The sequence below is a fragment of the Cryptomeria japonica genome, chromosome 10 (assembly GCF_030272615.1).
Source record: "Cryptomeria japonica chromosome 10, Sugi_1.0, whole genome shotgun sequence".
Lineage (NCBI taxonomy): Eukaryota > Viridiplantae > Streptophyta > Pinopsida > Cupressales > Cupressaceae > Cryptomeria > Cryptomeria japonica.
Window position 1 is genome coordinate 243897894 of NC_081414.1, and position 19941 is coordinate 243917834.

Here is a 19941-nt window from a genome sequence, read left to right on the forward strand (position 1 = left end):
ATTATTCCCCAGAACAATCTCTCCATTCTGATTCTTTCAATGCTAGTTATAAAACTTTCCTCCAAATTATAGAAAGATCCAACGGTTCAATCCAAAGTTATGATAGTTTTTCCAAAACCGGTCGTCGTGAATCAGGGTTTTGGGTAGTTCCAAACGGTTTTCACCAAAATACTCATAACTTTCTCAAAAATACATGAAATCAACTCAAACCAAAAGAAATGGAAATATTATTCAATATACTACACTATCATGATAAAAATACACTTGTTTCCAAGCTGTACATGGCTTCACAAGGCCTGGAAACAAGAGGAAAAACTTTCAAGACCTCAAAACAAGAGATTGAAACAATGAAAATATGATACCAAAATGTTTCCAATGCTTTCCAATTACTTCTCCAACTTTTACACACACTTATGAATGACCATTACAGAGGTTTTATATCCTTTTCATCTTCACATGGAAGTTACAACTACCCAACTTCCTCTTATGACCATACAACTTCCCATTTTGGTCTTTTTACAACTTTTGAAAAGTTGCATTTTACAACTTTTACAACTTTTGACTCAAATGACTTTAAACCTTCACAAGAACCTTCAAAACATATTAGGATGGAACAATAATATGTTTTTGTAACCATTTTACCCCTCCAAGATTATTTTATACAAATTTTATCAAATGACTAATTCAAGACCTTATTAGGACAACTTGGACAACTCATTACAATGGGCTCTTTTAGCCTTACATATTGATTCATATTGACTCAAAATGACATTACAAATGAAAATGTAATTGAATATACTTATGAATTTATTTTTATCCTCTTATAGACTCTTTTTATGCCTTTGTGTTAGGTGCTCCTGCACCAGAAAGCTAGGGGAGGTGGCCGTATGGGTGGTCGCAATAGAGGCAAAGGTGGAGGACAGGTAGTGGTTTTAACCGTCAGAGTCCTTCACCACCACCCACTCATGTGAGTGTTGATCCGGAACAATCAGTTCATCAGGATCCTTGGCATGCAAGAGAGCAGGTTCCCAAAAGGGAAGAGCTGAGACAGGTGTTTCAAGAGGTTTTGGCTAGGTTAGGCCACAGGCCTGAGTTTGAGCAGCCTATTCATGCTCAGGTTGAGGAGCCGCATCAACAGGTTCCAGATGAGAGATTTGTATTCTTATTTGTTTTAGGCTTCTAGGAGTAAGCCTTGTTTTGGGGGGGAGAATGTAGTACCCTTCCTCGTTTGAACTCATTAGACTCATATTTTATTATTGTTTGTTTTCAGTGGATACATTACCATGATGTGTTATTCAGATTTTTATGACATTATTTCATGCTTTATCTGGATATGAGATGCATAATTTATTTACAATATTTCAGTACTTGTGATTTATGGCATTTTATGGAGTATTGCTATGTACTGACATTTTACTTTATTTATGCAATGTGAAATTATATGGTGTGTGTTTACGAGTGTATTAGATGCAAGGGGACGATTTTCCTTCACTCATTTCGGTGAGACAGGGAAGGTCACGATTCTCCTTTGTCGGTGTGTATGCCGTGTTTTCTATATTGTATATATATATGCATGTGTGGTTTGGTGATGCAGGATATTGTAGGTACAAGTACCGGGTAGGTACAGGGTATCATCTCCACCCGGCTTCACAGGTATGAGCGTGCCTTATATTTTCTGATGGAAGTGGAGGAGATAGTAGTTGACCCTATTTTTACTTAGTTACACTCGTGTGAGTGTCGTCAGTTGGTCGTCTTGTCAGTTTGTTCGGCCTTCGTATTTTGTCGTTTGATCTTTTTATGGGTAATTGCTTGAGATTTATTCAATTTGAGTGTTTTAGTGGATTTAATTAATTAATTAATTAATTAAGTTTATGGAATTATCTCATAGTTGAATTGTATATGCATTGAGATTATAAATTTAGTTAGTTAAAAGAAATTATTAAATTAAGTTGCAAGTTGCATGATATTAGAAATATATTTTATTTAAATTTTAGTGGAAAAATAAATTAGATTAATTATATTTATTGTTTCCTAGAATTTTAAATAAATAAATGAATAAAAGAATTAATTAGAATTAAAGTATTGCTTTAATTTCTTTATTTAGAAAATTAATTAATTTGCATAAGAAGAGAAAAGAAAGAATAATGATTTTTAATTATTGCATGTTAGCTTATCTTTTGTTATAAAATTAGAAAAGAAAATAAAATTACTTTTATTCTAAATTTAGGTTTTTGAGAAAAAGCTATCGAACCTAGAATTTTAGTTTAAATAGGGGAATAGGTCTTTATTTTAGATACATAGGAAACAGGTCAGGGATTTAGGTGAAGAAAGTTATTTGGAAGCTTGTTGAAGGATTGGTTCTCTTCTACAAATTTCTTCCAGGAAAGCTATACCAGGTTGGGTGGCTTCTTTTGATTGTTTGTTTTAAAGAAAATATTTATATTTCTTCTATCTTCTGAATGATGTGTGTTTGACATATCCTGTCTGATTATTTCTTGTTCTTGGCTAAAGTCCATTCCTGAAGTTAATTTCTAGTTTATGGAAAGAAGTTATTTCCTGGGTGTTTGTAGATTAAATTTTGAGAAAATTGGGAAAAGTTATTATGGCAAATTTTGCCAAGATTTTTGTTGTGCATGGAAAATTGCAAGATTTGGGAAGAATGGGGTTTACCAGATAAATCATTCCCTCTTGTTTGATTTTGCTTCAATATTTTGCTATGGTTGTTCTGTCAATATTTGCACATCTCTGTGTAATTATTTAGTTACTATGGTAATGAATTTAATTTTAATTAAATTTATTAGGTTATTAAAAGTTATGGAGAAATTGTTTTATTTTAGTATTTTGGAGAAAATCTGTATTAATTAGATTCTCTAGAAATAAATTTTATTGGAAATAAAATTTAATGTGTTGTTTTAGGTTATTGGAATTAAAAAAATTAATTAAAAAAAAAATTAATTAATAATAATAATAATAATAATAATAATAATGAAATAATTTTATATATTTATATTTATATATATATATATAGTACTGTGGTTTTATTATGTTATTTTGGAAATAAATAGTTATTGTAAAATTAAATATTTATTTTATTATATATTTTTAATGTGATATAATTATATGATATTATATTCAATGAGTATATATATTTATGTAATTTTATTATATTATTATATATATATTTAATTTGGAATTTAATTTAGATTATTGGTATAAGCTAATCGGATATATTTGTAAATTAATCATGAGCATATAATTAGGAGGTTAATTTTTATGTGATTGATTTAACCTTATTGGACAAATGACAAAATTGATTTCTTTGTATTAATATAGTTGTATTTTCTTATTGTCTGGAAAATCTTGAATTGCAAGTTATTTGTGCTTTTGGTTGTTTTAAGAAAAGATTGTCTATGTTAGGATCTTGTGTAAATGGTGTTTGTAGTCAAGCTTAATTTCGTTGCAATTCTGGTTGAGTTGTCATTGTGTCCTATGTTATTATATCTCCTTGGTCAGGTGTTGTTGTATAGGCTTATTGATGTGAGCCATTGTGTGTTTTGTCCAAATGGTCAATCTTGGGTTAGTGATTGTGTATCGTTCACCTGTTGTTTGTCAGGATTAGTTATGGTTGTTTGTTTTGCCATAGAGTTCTTGTAGAGAGACCTTTCCTGTTAGTGTCCTATGAGAGAGAGTGGCTTTCGAGCGGGGGTCATGCCCGAAGTGGATGATAGGATAACCCGTCGAAAGTCAGTTAAAAAGTGATTACCTAATAATTAATTAGGGGGTGGGTAGAATAAATATTAATTAAGATAATGTACCTCGTGCAGAGGTGTAGTGCTTGTACAAGGCTCATAATGTTACGGGAAGGCCTAGAACGACAAACTTACCACCTTGTCTTCACGAAAGGATTGATAGGGTCCGCATGAGACTTAGTTGGAACCGGAGGCTCGAGAGAGGTTACCAGGATAACCTCGGATGGGGGTCGGGACCTATGGAGGTTGTAAAATGGTATCCATCTTAAGCTATGCGATGACACTCTCTCCTTAGAGTCACTAGTGTTTTGTGAGTTGAGTCACATGGATATTTGTGGAGTCTTGTATTTCTCTCGTACTTGTCTACTTTGCTTGCTTGAGGGTTTTCTACTATCTCCTAGCACGGTGGGGTGGTTCCATTTCGGGGTCACATGGTCGGGTGGTAGTGCCACTTCCCATCGGATGTTCTGGATTGTATCTTCGGGCAAGGAAAGGTTTCGCTGGTGTTTCTTGGTTCGTGGTTCATGTACCAGCTCATATTCGGGATCACTGTTCAGTTGAGACCTTGTAGTTATTGTATCAGACTTTTATGTAACCTTCTTATTGTATCTTTGTATTTGTGGCATTTTTGGAAGCCATGTAATATGGATATTGTAATAGTATGTCAGTGGAATGTATGTTAATTCAGTTGCTTTGATATTATGTTTAAATGTTTTATGGAAATTGAATGCATTGGAATACTTTGATTCTTTCACTTTGGAATTTAGATGTATATGTAGTTTTAATCATAAGCATTTAATTTACCTAATTAAATAGACAATTGGATTAACCGTGGTGTTAGTATAATCTGCAAATTAATCTTCGTTGGTAACCTTTAGGAAATCATGCGTTAGACTTCCGTTGTGTTATTAAACGTGCAATTGTTATAATTAATGCACTTAATCTTTAAAAAAAAAGTTATTTCACCCTTTAGTTGCCTAGTTATGTTGTTTTCCTTTAGGGTTCTTGGCGCGACATTACATAACATGACAAAACCTTAACACACACATATGATTGAAAATGAATGTTGTTAATATTGCTCCAATGGATGAATGAAGAAGACACGTGAAAAAGAAGACTTGAATGATGCTTGAACTTCACCTATCTTGTATTTCGTGTATATTTCCTCCTCCTCCAAATGAGAATACTAACTCCATTTTATACATGCCTCAGAGAATTAATTCATCTTACCAAAGGCCGACATCGGGGAGATTTGGAATCCTGAAATGTAGATAGGACCCAAGGGACCTATCTTGGGACCACCCTAAGAGGGGGAGACGAGGGCGCCATTCCTCTGTCCTAGGGGGTAAAGGGTTGCCATGCCCCTGTCCTGCCCTATCTTGGGGTCCGGACAAGGTCTTAAGGCCATCTCAGGGCTTAAACAAGGAGAGGTTCAAGGTGAAAATGCAAAGGGAAGTCTCAGTTGGGAAGGAAGATGTTGTTGCCAAGTTGAGGACCTCAAATGTGGTTAAAATTGCTAGGGTCACAATTTTATGACACTACATTTAGCCCCCACTTTAGTAGGAGTGCGGCTTACGCCAATACTATCGGTAAAGTAGAAGAAATAGAGATCAAGATGAGAGATACGAAGCAATTCCACAAGGAGTATAAGACGTCACTAATCTTGAGGAACAAATCCCCAAATCTTAGGATATTAACTCACTCAAACATATGCAAGAGCACACAAAACAAAAAAGGAACAAGACGTAAAAAACAAAGACAAAGCACAAAAGACACAAGACAAAAACAAGACACAAAACAACAAACCAACTAGCCGAAGAGACCTCGATACTCAGATGTCTCAACAACTAATCAGGACACAAATACCAATGCCATCACATAAACATGAGCGATCACATAAAAGAGAAAAGCTAACATCATCCATGAACCATCAATAGAAAAACTATGGGTTCCTGAGAGGAAGGAGAGAGAGGACATGAATACACACTTTGGTGATCCATGAAAAGAAAGGCGAACAAAAGATAAACCATGGATATATCGCCCCTAAAATTAGGTGATCCATGGAGAGAAGGACATGGAAATCTATTCCCCAGAGTCTGTCTGGGTGATCCCTATAAGGGAGGAGAGTGAGAACATTGTTAGTTCCACCCAACCTCAAGCGTGTGTGTGTGCAAGTGACGTTCGAAGCACCTCATAGGAGTTTATGCCCGAGTATGCTACAACCTATATAGAATTTATAGTACAAGTCTCAAGAAAGGCATGATATCTCACTCTAAGAGTTTGTGCTTTGGTTCTGAGAATAATCACCCTACATAAGAGAAAAGTGTCATCATCTCGCTCTAAGAGTTTGTGCTCTGGTTACAAGAATGACCCACTATACAAGGAAAAAGTGATAACATCTCGCTCTAAGAGTATGTGCTCTGGTTATGAGAATGGCTCACTGTATAAGGAAAAAGCAGCGTCATCTCTCTCTAGGAGTCTGTGCTCTGGTTTTGAAAATGACCCACTGTACAAGGAAAAAGAAGCGTCATCTGGTTCTAAGAGTCTGTGCTCTAGTTCTGAGAATGACCCACTATACAAGAGAAAAGTGAAGACATCTTGCTCTAAGAGGTTGCCCTCTGGTTCCAAGAATGTCCCACTATACAATGCAAGAGAGAAGTATGGTACAAAGGAGCAATGTGGGTGCCCTCCCCTTAAGATGTCTATATAGGTTGATGTTGATATCTTAAAGAAATTAGAACACGGATACCTACCTTCAACACAAAGAAGATATCCATTATGCAATAATGTCATAGATCTATGCAAGAGAGGGAATACTCTTCAAGAAAGGATAAGATAGTTGAAAAGAGATATCTTGTTGTAAGTGTAAAGGAGATCCTTGGAGGAGAAGAGATCTTTGTTCAAAATACATCTACCCCCAAGAGGATTTGTCTTAGACAATTATTTCATCTTCTAGAACGAAGCGCAAAAGAGAACAATAATTCAATCCCTCCTCCTATTGCTAGGTGAAAGGGATTCTTGATGAAGGATGACTCAATTTTATCCCCAAGAGGGATGGGTGAATTTATCATAGATGTACATTACCAAGTGGAAAAGAGGTTGTAGTCAAGGACTTACACCTCTTGTATGAGAGAGAACCCGTGAGCAAACCACCAACAATTTCTCACAAGGAATGACATCAAGTAATAAAGCTCACACCATCCACTCAATAGGGCAAAGTGGATCCCTAGAGAAAGAGAGAGAGGGATCATTGCCCCCCAAGAGAAGAACTTACATGATCTTCTAGAGAGAGATTAAACATAACCAAATGCACAATGTACTTTCATGAATGCATGGAAGGAAAGACATTAGTATATGTAAAATACATGTCTCAGGAAGTGGTAATCTTCTAAGAGAAGACAGAAAGAGTATCACATATTCCCCAAGGGGGATTAATCATAAGAGCATACCATTGTAAGAAAGGATAATCACATATGAAAAATGCAGCCCCTAAAGGAAATAGTGATACATGAGATAAAAAAAGAAAGAGAAAAGAGTGAAAATCCTTGCCCCCCAAGGGAGGAGGACAAAGAGAAACATTAAACATCTTCTAATGGTGAGTATAGGAAAGTGATATGCCTTCCTAGTGGAACAAATCCTCCCAAGGAAGCGATGCATACTTCTCAAGAGATCATTCCATGCCAAGGAGCATATCCAATTTACGAATAATCAAGACCATAGAAGAGGTAAGGTTTTCAAGAGAATGAAGGAAAGAGAAAAGGCGCACTACTCATAAAAGAAACTACCCTCAAGCAAAGAGGAAAACCCAAGAACAATTATATCGTCACATAGGAATTATTCTTATGCATGAAAAGAGATCTAATAATGTATAATGCACCAAGATAGAGATGAATATATAGAAAGAAGAGGAAAATGAACTTCATGTTGCTGCCCCAAAGTATGTAAAGTTGAAACAACACCACCACAAATGATAAAAAGCCCCCAACTAAGTTGACGATTTATGTGATAAGGGTGAGGAGTAACAGGAAGAGAAAAGAAGTATTAAGGCAGTATTTTGATGTCAAGGAAGATAGCTAAATCTATTGTAAGAGATATTTGTGCAAGATCATATTGCTTTTGAACAAATTTATTAAATGTATAATATTTCCCAAGAGAATGTGAATGTGAGTCATGAAAAATGCAATATTCAATACCTTTCACTTGCTTGAGATTCTTGTTTTTATTTTGAGGAGGAAAGGAAATGTTCCTACATATTTCAATTTCCAATAGATTCTTGCAGCTAGTCTTTCAAGATGATAGATATCGTCTTGACACAGAGGAGAAGAATTATTAGAAGAAGAACGTTTATCATCCACAATTATAATTTTGCCACTGTTGATTCCATCTTGAATAGATTTTTGAAAATCAAGGCAATCATTAGCATAATTATCATGAGTTTGATGAAATTGTGAGAGTTGAGAAATACAACACCACAGGAGCCTAAAGATCTCTGCAAGCTGAATAACCTGTTACAAGGAGAAGCAAGGAAGCAAATAACAGAAAAAGCAATACACAGAAAATATGCTCAAAATGATGAGAGCTCAATATTCACAAAATGTGTAATGTGATAATAATACAAGGAAAAGAAAATTATCCTCTAATAGGTCAAGAAACCCTAAAAGGGAAAACCTAGGCTTGCACATAATAATTAATAAAAGAATTAATTATTATGCACCTAATGTTAGCTTAGTGTAAAAAGAGATAATAGGGAACTTAAAGAATTAAACAAATATTGTTTAATTAATCAAGTAAAGACCCAATTACTCTAACACCCCCTTTAATCTAGACTTAGGGAGAAGCTAAAACCTAGAATAGCTACTAAAAGCAGGAAGTACAGGTCCCGGCAACAAGGCCTGATTAGGTACCCAAATACAATGAAATCTCTATGAAATGGAGAAAAAGGAGAAAACCCAGTGGGAAAAAACTCCTCTCCAAAAAGAGATAAAAGAACATGCTAAAAGAAGAATAAGGAAGGAAGGCCTCATAAAGACCTCCCAAGGACAACTTCCTTCACCCCAAGCATAGAGCGCAACTAAAGATAGCGTGGTGATGCAAAAGGTTTCGTGAAGATGTCTGCAACCTGCTCGGCAGTGGGAATGTACTCCAAAATGAGAGAACCATCCTGAATCAACTGGCAGATAAAATGCATGTCAAGCTCAATGTGCTTCATCCGCTGATGCTCTACTGGATTACAAGAAATATGAATAGCACTCTGATTGTCACACCAAAGAACAGTGGGACTATCAGGAGGAAAACCAAACTCAATCATCAACTGTCGAAACCATAAGATCTCCTGAGTGGCGAGCAAAGTAGCTCAGTACTCAGCCTCTATAAAGGATAATGTATGAGCAGTCTACTTCTTGCAAGACCATGTGATAGGACCAAATCCAAGATAGAAAACAAAGGCAGAAGTAGACTTCCGATAAGTGACATCACCAGCCCAATCTGAGTCAGTGTAGCCAACAATGTGAGGTTCCCCGGATGTGTAGTGAATGCCATGAGAAATAGAGCGCTGAATGTACCGCAAAATACTTTTGGCAGCTTGCCAATGACTCTCGTGAGGATCATGGGAGAATTGAGAGGCAAGGCCAACCGCAAAGGAAAGATCAGGACGGGTGTGAGTCAAGTACAACAAACTGCCAACCAACTGCCTGTAAAGTGTAGAATCTATTGAAGGAGTGGGACAAGTAGTAATCAAAACAACCCTTGACTGAAAAGGAGTGGGAGCAGGCTTGCAATCAAGCATACCAAAGCACTGACGCATGTTAAGAGCATACTTCTGCTGGTAAATGTAGATCCCATCAGAAGACTGAATCACCTGAAGACCAAGGAAATAGTGTAGAAGACCGAGATCTGTCATCTCAAACTGGTCCATCAAGGCTTGCTGAGTATACTGAATCATAGAGGATGAGCTACCTATGATGAGGACATCATCAACATATAGCACAAGAATCAAGATCTCACCCTCAAGAAGTTGAATGTACACTATGTGATCAGAATGACTGCGGGTAAAACTGGTGGAGAGAAAGAAAGAATCCATCTTCTCATACCAAGCCCGAGGGGCCTATTTGAGACTATACAATGAACACCGAAATCTGCAAACCAAAGAACTGTCTGACACAAATCCCTGAGGGTGCTCCATATAGATTTCCTCCTGTAGGTCCCCATGCAAGAAGGCACTCTTCACATCCATCTAAAAAATGAACCATCCCCGAGAAGCGACAAGAGATAGTACAAAGTGAATAGAGTTCATCTTGGCGATAGGGGAAAAAGTCTCAGAGTAATCAATACCCTCAACCTGCGAGAAACCCTTCGCAACAAGACGTGCTTTGTACTTATCAATCAAACCATCAACAACATACTTAGTGCAATACAACCAGCAACACCTAACCATCTTTTTGCCCTTAGGAAGAGGACAAAGATCCCAAGTATGATTCCTCATCAAAGAAGAATACTCTTCCTCCATAGCACAATCCCACTTAGGGTGTCATGAAGAATCATTTGAAATGGCATGAATCAAAAGACTAGAACCCACAGTATGAGAACTGGTGCGATGAGTATCAGAAGGATCATCGGCCATAGAACCTGTCGCCTCAACAATAAAGCGAGCCCACTTGGGCATTTGAGGTGGAGTAGGTAGAGGTGGGGATGGAGGATCATCAACACCATCATCAGAATCATCCTCAAAATAATCCTGAAGAGATGCAGTGGGAGGAGTAGGTAGAGGAGTAGACACCGGAGTCAGGGTATCCACTGTGGGCAAGTGCTCATCAAACTGAACATCTCGTTGAAACAGGACCTCTCTGGAATCAAGATCAAACATCTTGTACACCTTAACATCCTCACAGTAGCCAACAAAAATGAGGGGTCGGCTCTTCCGCTCCATTGCTTTCCTCTGAGCATCAGGAATAAAAGCCCATGCCTCAGTGCCAAATACTCGGAAAAAGGAAACATCAGGCTTGTCATGATACCAAGCCTCCTTAGGAGTCATATGTCGAATCACCTTATGAGGCATCCGATTCTGAATATAGTTGGCAGAATTGACTGCCTCGGCCCAAAAAGACGAATCCATGGACGTGGACTGAATCATACAATTCGCAATCTCCCGTAAAGTTTTGTTCTTGCGTTCAACGACACCATTCTGCTGAGGGGTGTAGGTAACAGTAAGCTGATGTTGCAAACCATGCTTAGTGCAAAAATATTTGAAAGCCTGAATCACATACTCCCCCCATTATCTATATGTATCCGCTGAATAGAACAACCAGATTGCTTCTCTACAAATGTCTTGAAGATTCGAAATGAATCAAAGACATCATACTTGTACTTAAGAAAGTACACCCATGTGCGTCTAGAGAAGTCATCAATAAAAGTGAGTACATACTTGGCCTCAGAAAAAGGAGTGGGAAATGACATGAGATCACTGTGAATCAACTCCAAGGGTGTCAAAGTACGAGAGGCTCTTCCCTTCAGAAAGGGATCTCTGTGATGCTTGCCAAGCACACAACCATGACAAACACCATCAGTGCAGGAAATCTGTGGAAGCCCAAGAACAAGTGCCTATGTACTCATCTGTTGAAGATATCTGTAATTGACATGGCCCAAGCTCTCATGCCAAAGCTTACTCATTGAATCTGCATGTTCTATAAGAGACGAACCAACACCCACAGAGGGCTCAAATCCATCAAATCTATACAGACGAGATGCGGTATCAACACTCCCAATAGCCAGAACCAAATCAGAGTCATGGAGGTCCCGAATAACCACATCATGTGGTGAGAACTCAACTGTCTTACCAGAGCCATAATGGAAAATCTGATAAATGGATAGGAGGTTTGTCAAGATGTCAGGGACAACCAGAACATCTTGCAGAGTACCCCCATCCAAAGAGACAGAACCTGAACCCAAGACTGAAAGTTGAACTGAGTCACCCACTGCAATCTGTGAAGTACCACAATCTAACTATTGAGTATGAGTCATATGGTGAGAAGCACCAGAATCTAATATCCAAGTGGACCCATAGGTCTAAGCCTGAGAAGTGAGAGCATGGTCTTTCCCTGTGGAAGGAGAAGGCACCCGAGGTGAGGAGATGTGATGTTGTTGCATGGCTTCCTCTAAAGCCTCTAAGCGTTTCCAACACCTAGAAACTGAATGTCCTTCCTTGCCACAAAAATTGCAAGTGTCTTCTGATTTCTTCTTAGTCTTGGAGGAAGACTCACCAGACTATGAAGATTTCCCATGTTTCAGAGGAAATGCTGGTTTAGAATCAGACTTAGGATGTGGCTTGGAGGAATGCTCATTGCCTGCAGAATTCTTCTTTGGCTTTGGTTTCTGCTTTTGCTTATCCTTAGGGGACTGAGCAACCAATGCTTTGTTCTTGGACCATGAGAGCATATCCAGCTGAGAAAGATGAAACTTCTCATGAGACAAATACTCACAAAAGACATCAAAGGTAGGCATGGTGAAATCAGCACCCAAGCCATCCATGGTGGAGTAGAAAGTAGAGGCAAAAAACTGAAAATGACCCCGAAGCTTTGAAAGAATCAAGTGAATGCACTATGTGTCTGTCTTGATCTTGCCACATCCCTGAAGAACAGATCCGGTAGTCTTGAACTTGTTCAAAAAATCCTCAATGGTGGGAAAGGAATCAGGTGACAAGGAAACCAACTCTGCCTCAATCTGTAATGCTTGAATCTCATTAACCCTCCTAAAGAGAGACTCAAACTTCAACCACATAACACGAGGAGTGAGCAACTCATCAAGGTGAAACAAAAGACTGTCGGAGACATGCAAAGAGAGCAAACCCATGGCCTCATCCATCTTGTTTATGTGTTGAAGAAGCTCATAAGGACGTTGCAATAGAGGTTGAACCTCATCCAAACAAGACCACAACCCTCGTGCCCGGAGAAACCTCATGATGTGAGGCTTCTAAGTGTGATAGTTGTGTGATGTCAACAACTCAACTGAAGGATCTGCCATGAAAACTCTGCACCTGCACCTACTTGTTGCTTTTTTTATTATGTGATCTTTCATAATAGACAGAAGATGCAGAAGGGTTTGTTTGTTTTGAGAGTTTTGGTGTTCTTTATTTCTAATATATAAATGATAGAAAGCGAGAAAAAACACCCCCTCACAATAGATAAACCCAAACCCTAGTACATACTGATGAGAAGGAAGTAGTGCATAAGAAAAAAAAATTCAAACTGAAATCTCATGTACCTGATGAAAATTCAGAGAAATAAGATCACATATCTGAATAGAGCATGTTGAGAGCTTTCCAACGCCTTTTTTTTTTTGAAAAACGGAGTCTGTTTGCCCATTCTACAGCCCTGGAAGTGCAAAAAAGAGACCTGACTTTGACTGGAAAAAAGTACAGTCAAATAGAAAAATCAAGCAAAAATTATAACACCACAAGGTCCAGCTCGGAACCATCTTTCCGACGCCTATTCGTTTTCAAAAAAATGACTCCGTATGCTCAAGATATGGCCAAAAAACTAAAACCCCCTTAAAGAGACAAGAGGGTGGAGGTCCGCTGGCAGGTGTCTGGCAAGGGTGGCACTCCGGCGAGGAGCGGCGGAGTGGCAGTGGCGGGAGGTGCCACGGTGGCCGGCGACAGGGAGAAGGGCTCCGGTGAGCTGAGTGGCATGCGGCGGCGGTAGGGAAGTGGGCATTAGCGGCGGGAGCAGGGGCTGGCGGGAGAAAGAGCCGGCGATGGGGAGGGGAAGCCAACGACGGGGGCAGCAGCCGGTGGGGGCCGGAGGGTGGGGCCGGCAAGGGCCGGGGGGCCAGCGGTGGCCGGCAGGGCGGGGCGAACGGGGCCGACAGGGGGACCGCACTGATAGGTCCAATCAGTCGAACTGTCAAGGGTACGGAGTACCCTCTGAAACCCACCTGCAAAAAAATTAATTTTTCAAAAACTTTTTTTTTTTTCGCCTTTTGCCAATAAATTTTTTATTTATTTATTTTATTATGTTTTTCTCAAAAAATAAAAAATTCAGCCTGCATGCCGTAAAAAAGAAAAAAATATTTATTTTTGAAATTTTTTCTCAAACTACGTGCCAAGGCCTGTACGACCTAGTACAAAAGAAAAATTACCCCCAGATAATCAGGAGTCAAAACTAGGCAAGTTTAATATGACTATAGAGTTTTTTGGGCCTTTTGAGCACGATGGTGACGTTCGTTTAGGCCCAAAGTGCTCAAAAAAAAGGCCTATCCCTAAGAACAAAAAAACAACTTCCTGAAACCTCAAATCTGCTTCCAATGCAAAAATTCTCAAAACAAGAACAGATAGCTGTAGATCTGAAGCTCCGATACCATGTGAGAGTTGAGAAATACAACACCACATGAGCCTAAAGATCTCTGCAAGCTGAATAACCTGTTACAAGGAGAAGCAAAGAAGCAAATAACAAAAAAAACAATACACAGAAAATATGCTCAAAAAGATGAGAGCTCAATATTCACAAAATGTGTAATGTGATAATAATACAAGGAAAAGAAAATTAACCTCTAATAGGTCAAGAAACCCTAAAAGGGAAAAACTAGGCTTGCACATAATAATTAATAAAAGAATTAATTATTATGCACCTAAAGTTAGCTTAAGTGTAAAAAGAGATAATAGGGACCTTAAAGAATTAAACAAATACTGTTTAATTAATCAAGTAAAGACTCGATTACTCTAACAGAAATGAACAAAAATGACGTTTTGAAAAAGAAGCATTCTTGCAGGCTCTTTTGATTTGTTGTCTTTTAAGAGAATTTTCAAAATTTTGGAGCCTAAGGAGTTTATCCGTAGAAATAGGAGCATCATTGCCTAGGCCTTTTGTAGTAGTTTGTGTAGGAAGGTTTATAGGGACAAGAATTCCTTGCTCAAATTTGTCAATTCCTTGTCCTTTAAAACCTTGTTTTGTGATTATATGAAAGTCGCGACTATAAGAATGTTGCAATTGACTAGATGGAGGAATAGGATCATGAATTTCTTGTAAATCTGATGTATAAGGGGGAAGAAAAGGATTTCTAGATGAAGGAGTATCATGTGAAATGACTTTTAACTTTTCCTCTATCAAGCTTATCCTTTGTGGAGGATTGGGGAGGAACATCGTCATCACCTAGAAGCTCATTTTTAGTTATTTCTATATGAGGGGAAAGATCATGAATATAATGCATGACATCATCCTCCCTACATAGACTTTGATGTTGAAGATAGGTCTTAGGAGAATAAGGAGGATCTAAAGATGTAAGAATGTTAATGTTTTGATTTTGCCCCCCTTGCTCAAGGGTATGTGTAGAAGAGAATGGGTCCTTGGCACTTTTCAATGCTTACGCTTGTTTAAAGAGAGCATTGGTTAAAGCATGATGTCACATCTAATCCACACAAGATACCCTAGGAGAGGTACAAGGGTTAGGATCTTTAGGTTTAGGATCTAAAAAAGCTTTAAGGTGATTAACATAGGAAATGCATTTTGTTAACAACATCACCATAATGTAACATAAATGATGCATGAAAGATTTGAGATCTAATTGAAAAGAAAATAATTTGGAAATCGTAACAACACAATATGACCAAGTGCTATGAATGAAGAGAGGCAACATGAATTGAAATAAACCCTTATCCAACACATGATTGTAGTAAATATATGTGAAAAATAATGTAATCATATGTGAAAGAGCAAGTAAATCCAATTTATTAATTGCCATGGAAAGTCTCTTAATTAAAATCTTAATTCGTTGGAAAAGAAGATCTAAAATTAGGACCTTTGTATGAAAATTAATTTAAAATTTGAATTTGTGTTCGACCTTAAGAGGTGTTAAAATTAATAAAGTATGCCAATTTTCTGGATTTAAGCAGAAAAATACAGTCAATTCCGTCTCCCAAAATTTCGGGAAAAAAGCCAGGGACCGTGCTAAAAGTGCACACGGTCCGACCAACTTTTTTCAAAATTTTCAGGAATTATAGATATTATAATATTAATGCGAAATCCAAAAAAACAGCTGATTTGGAAATGTCTAGATCAGTCAAATTGGCAGTCAAAGGTCGAAAATAAAAGGATTTTAAAAATTAGGGTTTTGTTGTTTAACCACTAAATTTTCAAAATAAAAAGGCAAATTTGAATCACAATTTTGAAATAGAAACCAGATCTAATACAAGCAACTAAAATTGCGCACTTCACAAGCTTAATTTCCTCAAAATGAAAAATTAGGGTTTAAATGCAATTAACCTCTAAAATTTGCAAATAGATCAAACTTGGAAATGAAATTTTAAGATTCAAATTGCACTTAATCAAATCTAATAATGAGAATTCAGAATTAATGTGTAAGACGTTGGGTTCACCAAAATGTAAAGTGAAAAATTGGGTCATAGTGAGACCCCACCTAAGAGAGAGAAAGGAAGTCACTAGGATGATTTTCACTTGGAGGAACTTTACATTCAAAAGAGGGGCTTGAATCCACTAGATCCAAATCCAAAGGAAACAAGGATGTGAATTCCAAGTGGATTGCAAGGGTTGAAGTCTGATTTACCTTGTTTTGTAAATGAAAAAGTTGACTTGTTGACTATGTAGGAAAGAGAGATAAAATGAGTGAAATGAGGAGCTACCGGTTCTGGATCACACTGTAACTTTGGACAGAAGTTGAGATATTTAGACTGATACGGATCTACCCTGCAAATTTGGAGAAAAGTCATCAGGACTGTGTTGAAAGTGCACACGGTCCTCCACAAAATCCACGAAATGAAAAGGGTTCTTTCGCCTTTGTAAATGGAGTCTAGATCTAAAAATACAGTTGCGCACCTATAACCTACACACAGAAAAGAAGGTAAGAGGGGTTGTGGATAGGGGTTGCCTCAGTCAAACCCCGGTTGAGGAATCAACCTTGAAAGAAAGTATTTGCAAATGCTTGAATGTAAACAATGGAAATGTATACCTTGTAGATTTGCAATTTGTTGATGATGGTTGCTTTGTTTCTTGAATGTAATCACAAATGTTGCATGAAATGGCATTTAACATGACAAAACTTTAACACACGCAAATGCTTGCAAATGAATATTGTAAATGTTGCTCCAATGGATGAATGAAGAAGACACATGAAAATGAAGACTTGATGGATGCTTGAAGACTTGAATGCTTGAATTTCACCTATCGTGTATTTCGTGTATATTTCCTCCTCCTCCAAATGAGAAGACTAACTCCCTTTTATACATGACTCTAAGAAATAATTCATCTCACCAAAGACCGACATCGAGGAGATTTGGAATCCCGAAATGCAAATAGGACCCGGGGACATATCTTGGGACCACCCTAAGAGGGGGGGACAAGGGCGCCACGCCTCTGTCCTAGAGGGGACAGAGGCGCCATGCCCCTATCCTGCCCTATCTTGGGGTCCAGACAGGGTCCTGAGGCCATCTCAGGGCTTAAACAAGGAGAGGTTCAAGGTGAAAATGCAGAGGGAAATCTCAATTGGGAAGGAAGATGTTGTCACCAAGGTGAGGACCTCAAATGTGCTTAAAATTGCTAGGGTCGCAATTTTATGATACTACAGTTTGATGTACAACTTATTCATCAAATCTCCCTATGCATGTTGAAAGGATAAAATGTTGAACATTACCTTATTACAAATGTGCATAAATAAAGAAACCTATGTCTATGATGACTATATCATATTATTTTCTCATAAAAAAAATTATATTTTGTGTAAGAAATATTACATACTATCTTATGCAACCATATTGGGTTTCCTCATTTTCTTTTCCTTTTTCTCTTTTAGTGTTTTTCCTTTTATACTATTAGATTTAAAGTACACAAAAGCGTAAAAAACAATCACATATGGAGTTACCCCTCACAAACATAGAGAAAAATCAAACCCATTTATAAAATTATTTAATTATTATGAACATTTGTCACCATCCATTGGGCAATTCAAACTAATTTTAGCAAAATATCACGACGACTAATATATTTACTAACACAAGTGCCTATAAAGTGTGTCTTTTGTTGCACAACTCTACCAAACTAATTCCAAAATGTAACTTAGTTATTATACTAATTGACTTCAAATGCCAAATTTTCAAGATGTATTTTTCTTTATAGCCTTTGGGTCCTAAAAAGTCAGGTTATATCTTTATTAGATATCTTCTATATTAGATTTCTAAAAAGTTTATGTTGATGAAAAATTGTAAAATGTAAATGATTGGTTATCAATTAGTATGTAACTAGCACAAACTAGAAGACCTTTTCCTACTTTGTAGTTACTCTACAAACTAAAACCTAAAATGTAGTTATCTTATTATCCTAATCAATGATAAGCATTAATGAAGTAACAACTTAGGTAGATAAAATATGTGGTCTACTCTCAAAATTAAGGGTTTTAAAAAATATATTACCATAATTTGACTTGATCTGTAAAAATAGATTCGTCAAGGTGACAAAAATTCTGACTTGATTTAAACAAACATTTATGGAATGCTTATAGAAATAAGAATTATTGTAGCTATAAATAGTGACATGGGGTGATCTTAGGTTTTAGTTTTTTTAATCGAAATTAAACCTTAATGGGTTGGCTGAACTCTAGTGTTCTAGGCTAATAGATAAGATTAAATTTTATTGAGTTCAACTCAAAGTGAGGACCAACTCCTTTTTACAAATTATCTTAGGGTTGTTCTTGGCCATCTAGGTGTATATTTGATGAAGGAGTATCTAGGGGTGTAGATGCAATCTTGGATCACCCAAAAATTATTTAGTGTTTATGTTGGTTTTTTTAATTTTGATGTTTAGCGGATCTCATTAATAAATTTACAATTATTGTTGGAACCATGAGTTATAGTTGCAGTCGCCACTTTGATAAATTATATATAATTATTTTTCATTTTCAAATTCAAGCAAGGACAATGGAAATTGAGGGAGCACCTTTTATTGACATAGGAATTTGCATGTCATCATTTTTAAGGAGTTATGTAAGAGAATTTAATACACAAACCATGCATTTTGATTGTTATGACACCACCAACTAGGAGTTACTAGTTTAGTAGTGTCAAAAATTGCATACCCTTACGATTTCACATATCTTTTGTATCCACTTTAGTGTATGTTCTCCCTTAGTGTTTGTGTAGGCTCATTTTAGCCTTTACTTTAGCCTTTTTCCCCCTCAAGATGTTAAAGATCCCTTCCTAGCAACTACCATTTTACATCAATTTTGCATTAATCATGTAATTTTATCGTCTCCCACTATTTTTAAGTGATTTTTCTGAGCACCAGCACCTAGCATCCTATAATATTTTTTTGTTCAAAAAATATTTTGAAACGTTTTCCACTTTTCAACTTGATAGATCAAAGGAAGTAGCTCATAATGATTTCAAAATGACTCCTCAGCCCTTTCTTTTGCTCCTCTTCTCACTTTTAAATCTTTCATTTGCATGCAATTACTCTCTTGCTCATGCACAACTCTATACAACTTGCTACAATACTCTCACATAGCTATCTTGGTCTCTTGACTTTATCAAGCCATTCTAATAATATCCTTCTCAATATCTTTTATCTTTTAGAATCTTAGGGTTTATCTCATCTCTTATCAATCAAATCATTTATCTAATTGGGTTATGTGGAGGTGGAAACACAATAGGAGGGACTTGATTGAGGCAAATCCCCAAACATATTTCCTCTTTTGTGTGTAGGTATATCAAGGAAATTCAATTGCACAGAGGTTTACATAGTCTTTAGTATTTATTTAAATCGTTTATATATTGTTATCAATCTATTTCTTTATATTTTATAATATTTGTTGATGCATTTATGTTTTTAGATTTAACAGGTTAAAAATATATAATGATTTGATAAATGCTATAAGACAAAGACTTTGACTTATATAAAATTATTGGATATAGAATTATTGGATATAGAAATTTCACCATTGAAAGTCAAGTCATAAAGAAACAATATTGATTTATTCCAGTTTTTTTATTTTCATTATGTGTAAGTAGAGGACAAATATAGTCCGCTCCTGCGGAAATTTCCAAACGTGAATGGTACAGATTCAATCCAGAGAGCTCGGAATGCATTCCACAGAACTCGGAGTGCACATATAGCTGTCCAGTACAATACTTCTGACAGGAAATTTGCGCATCTATTAACAATTTTCTATCCAGAATGTCGCTGGATTGGTAATTTTG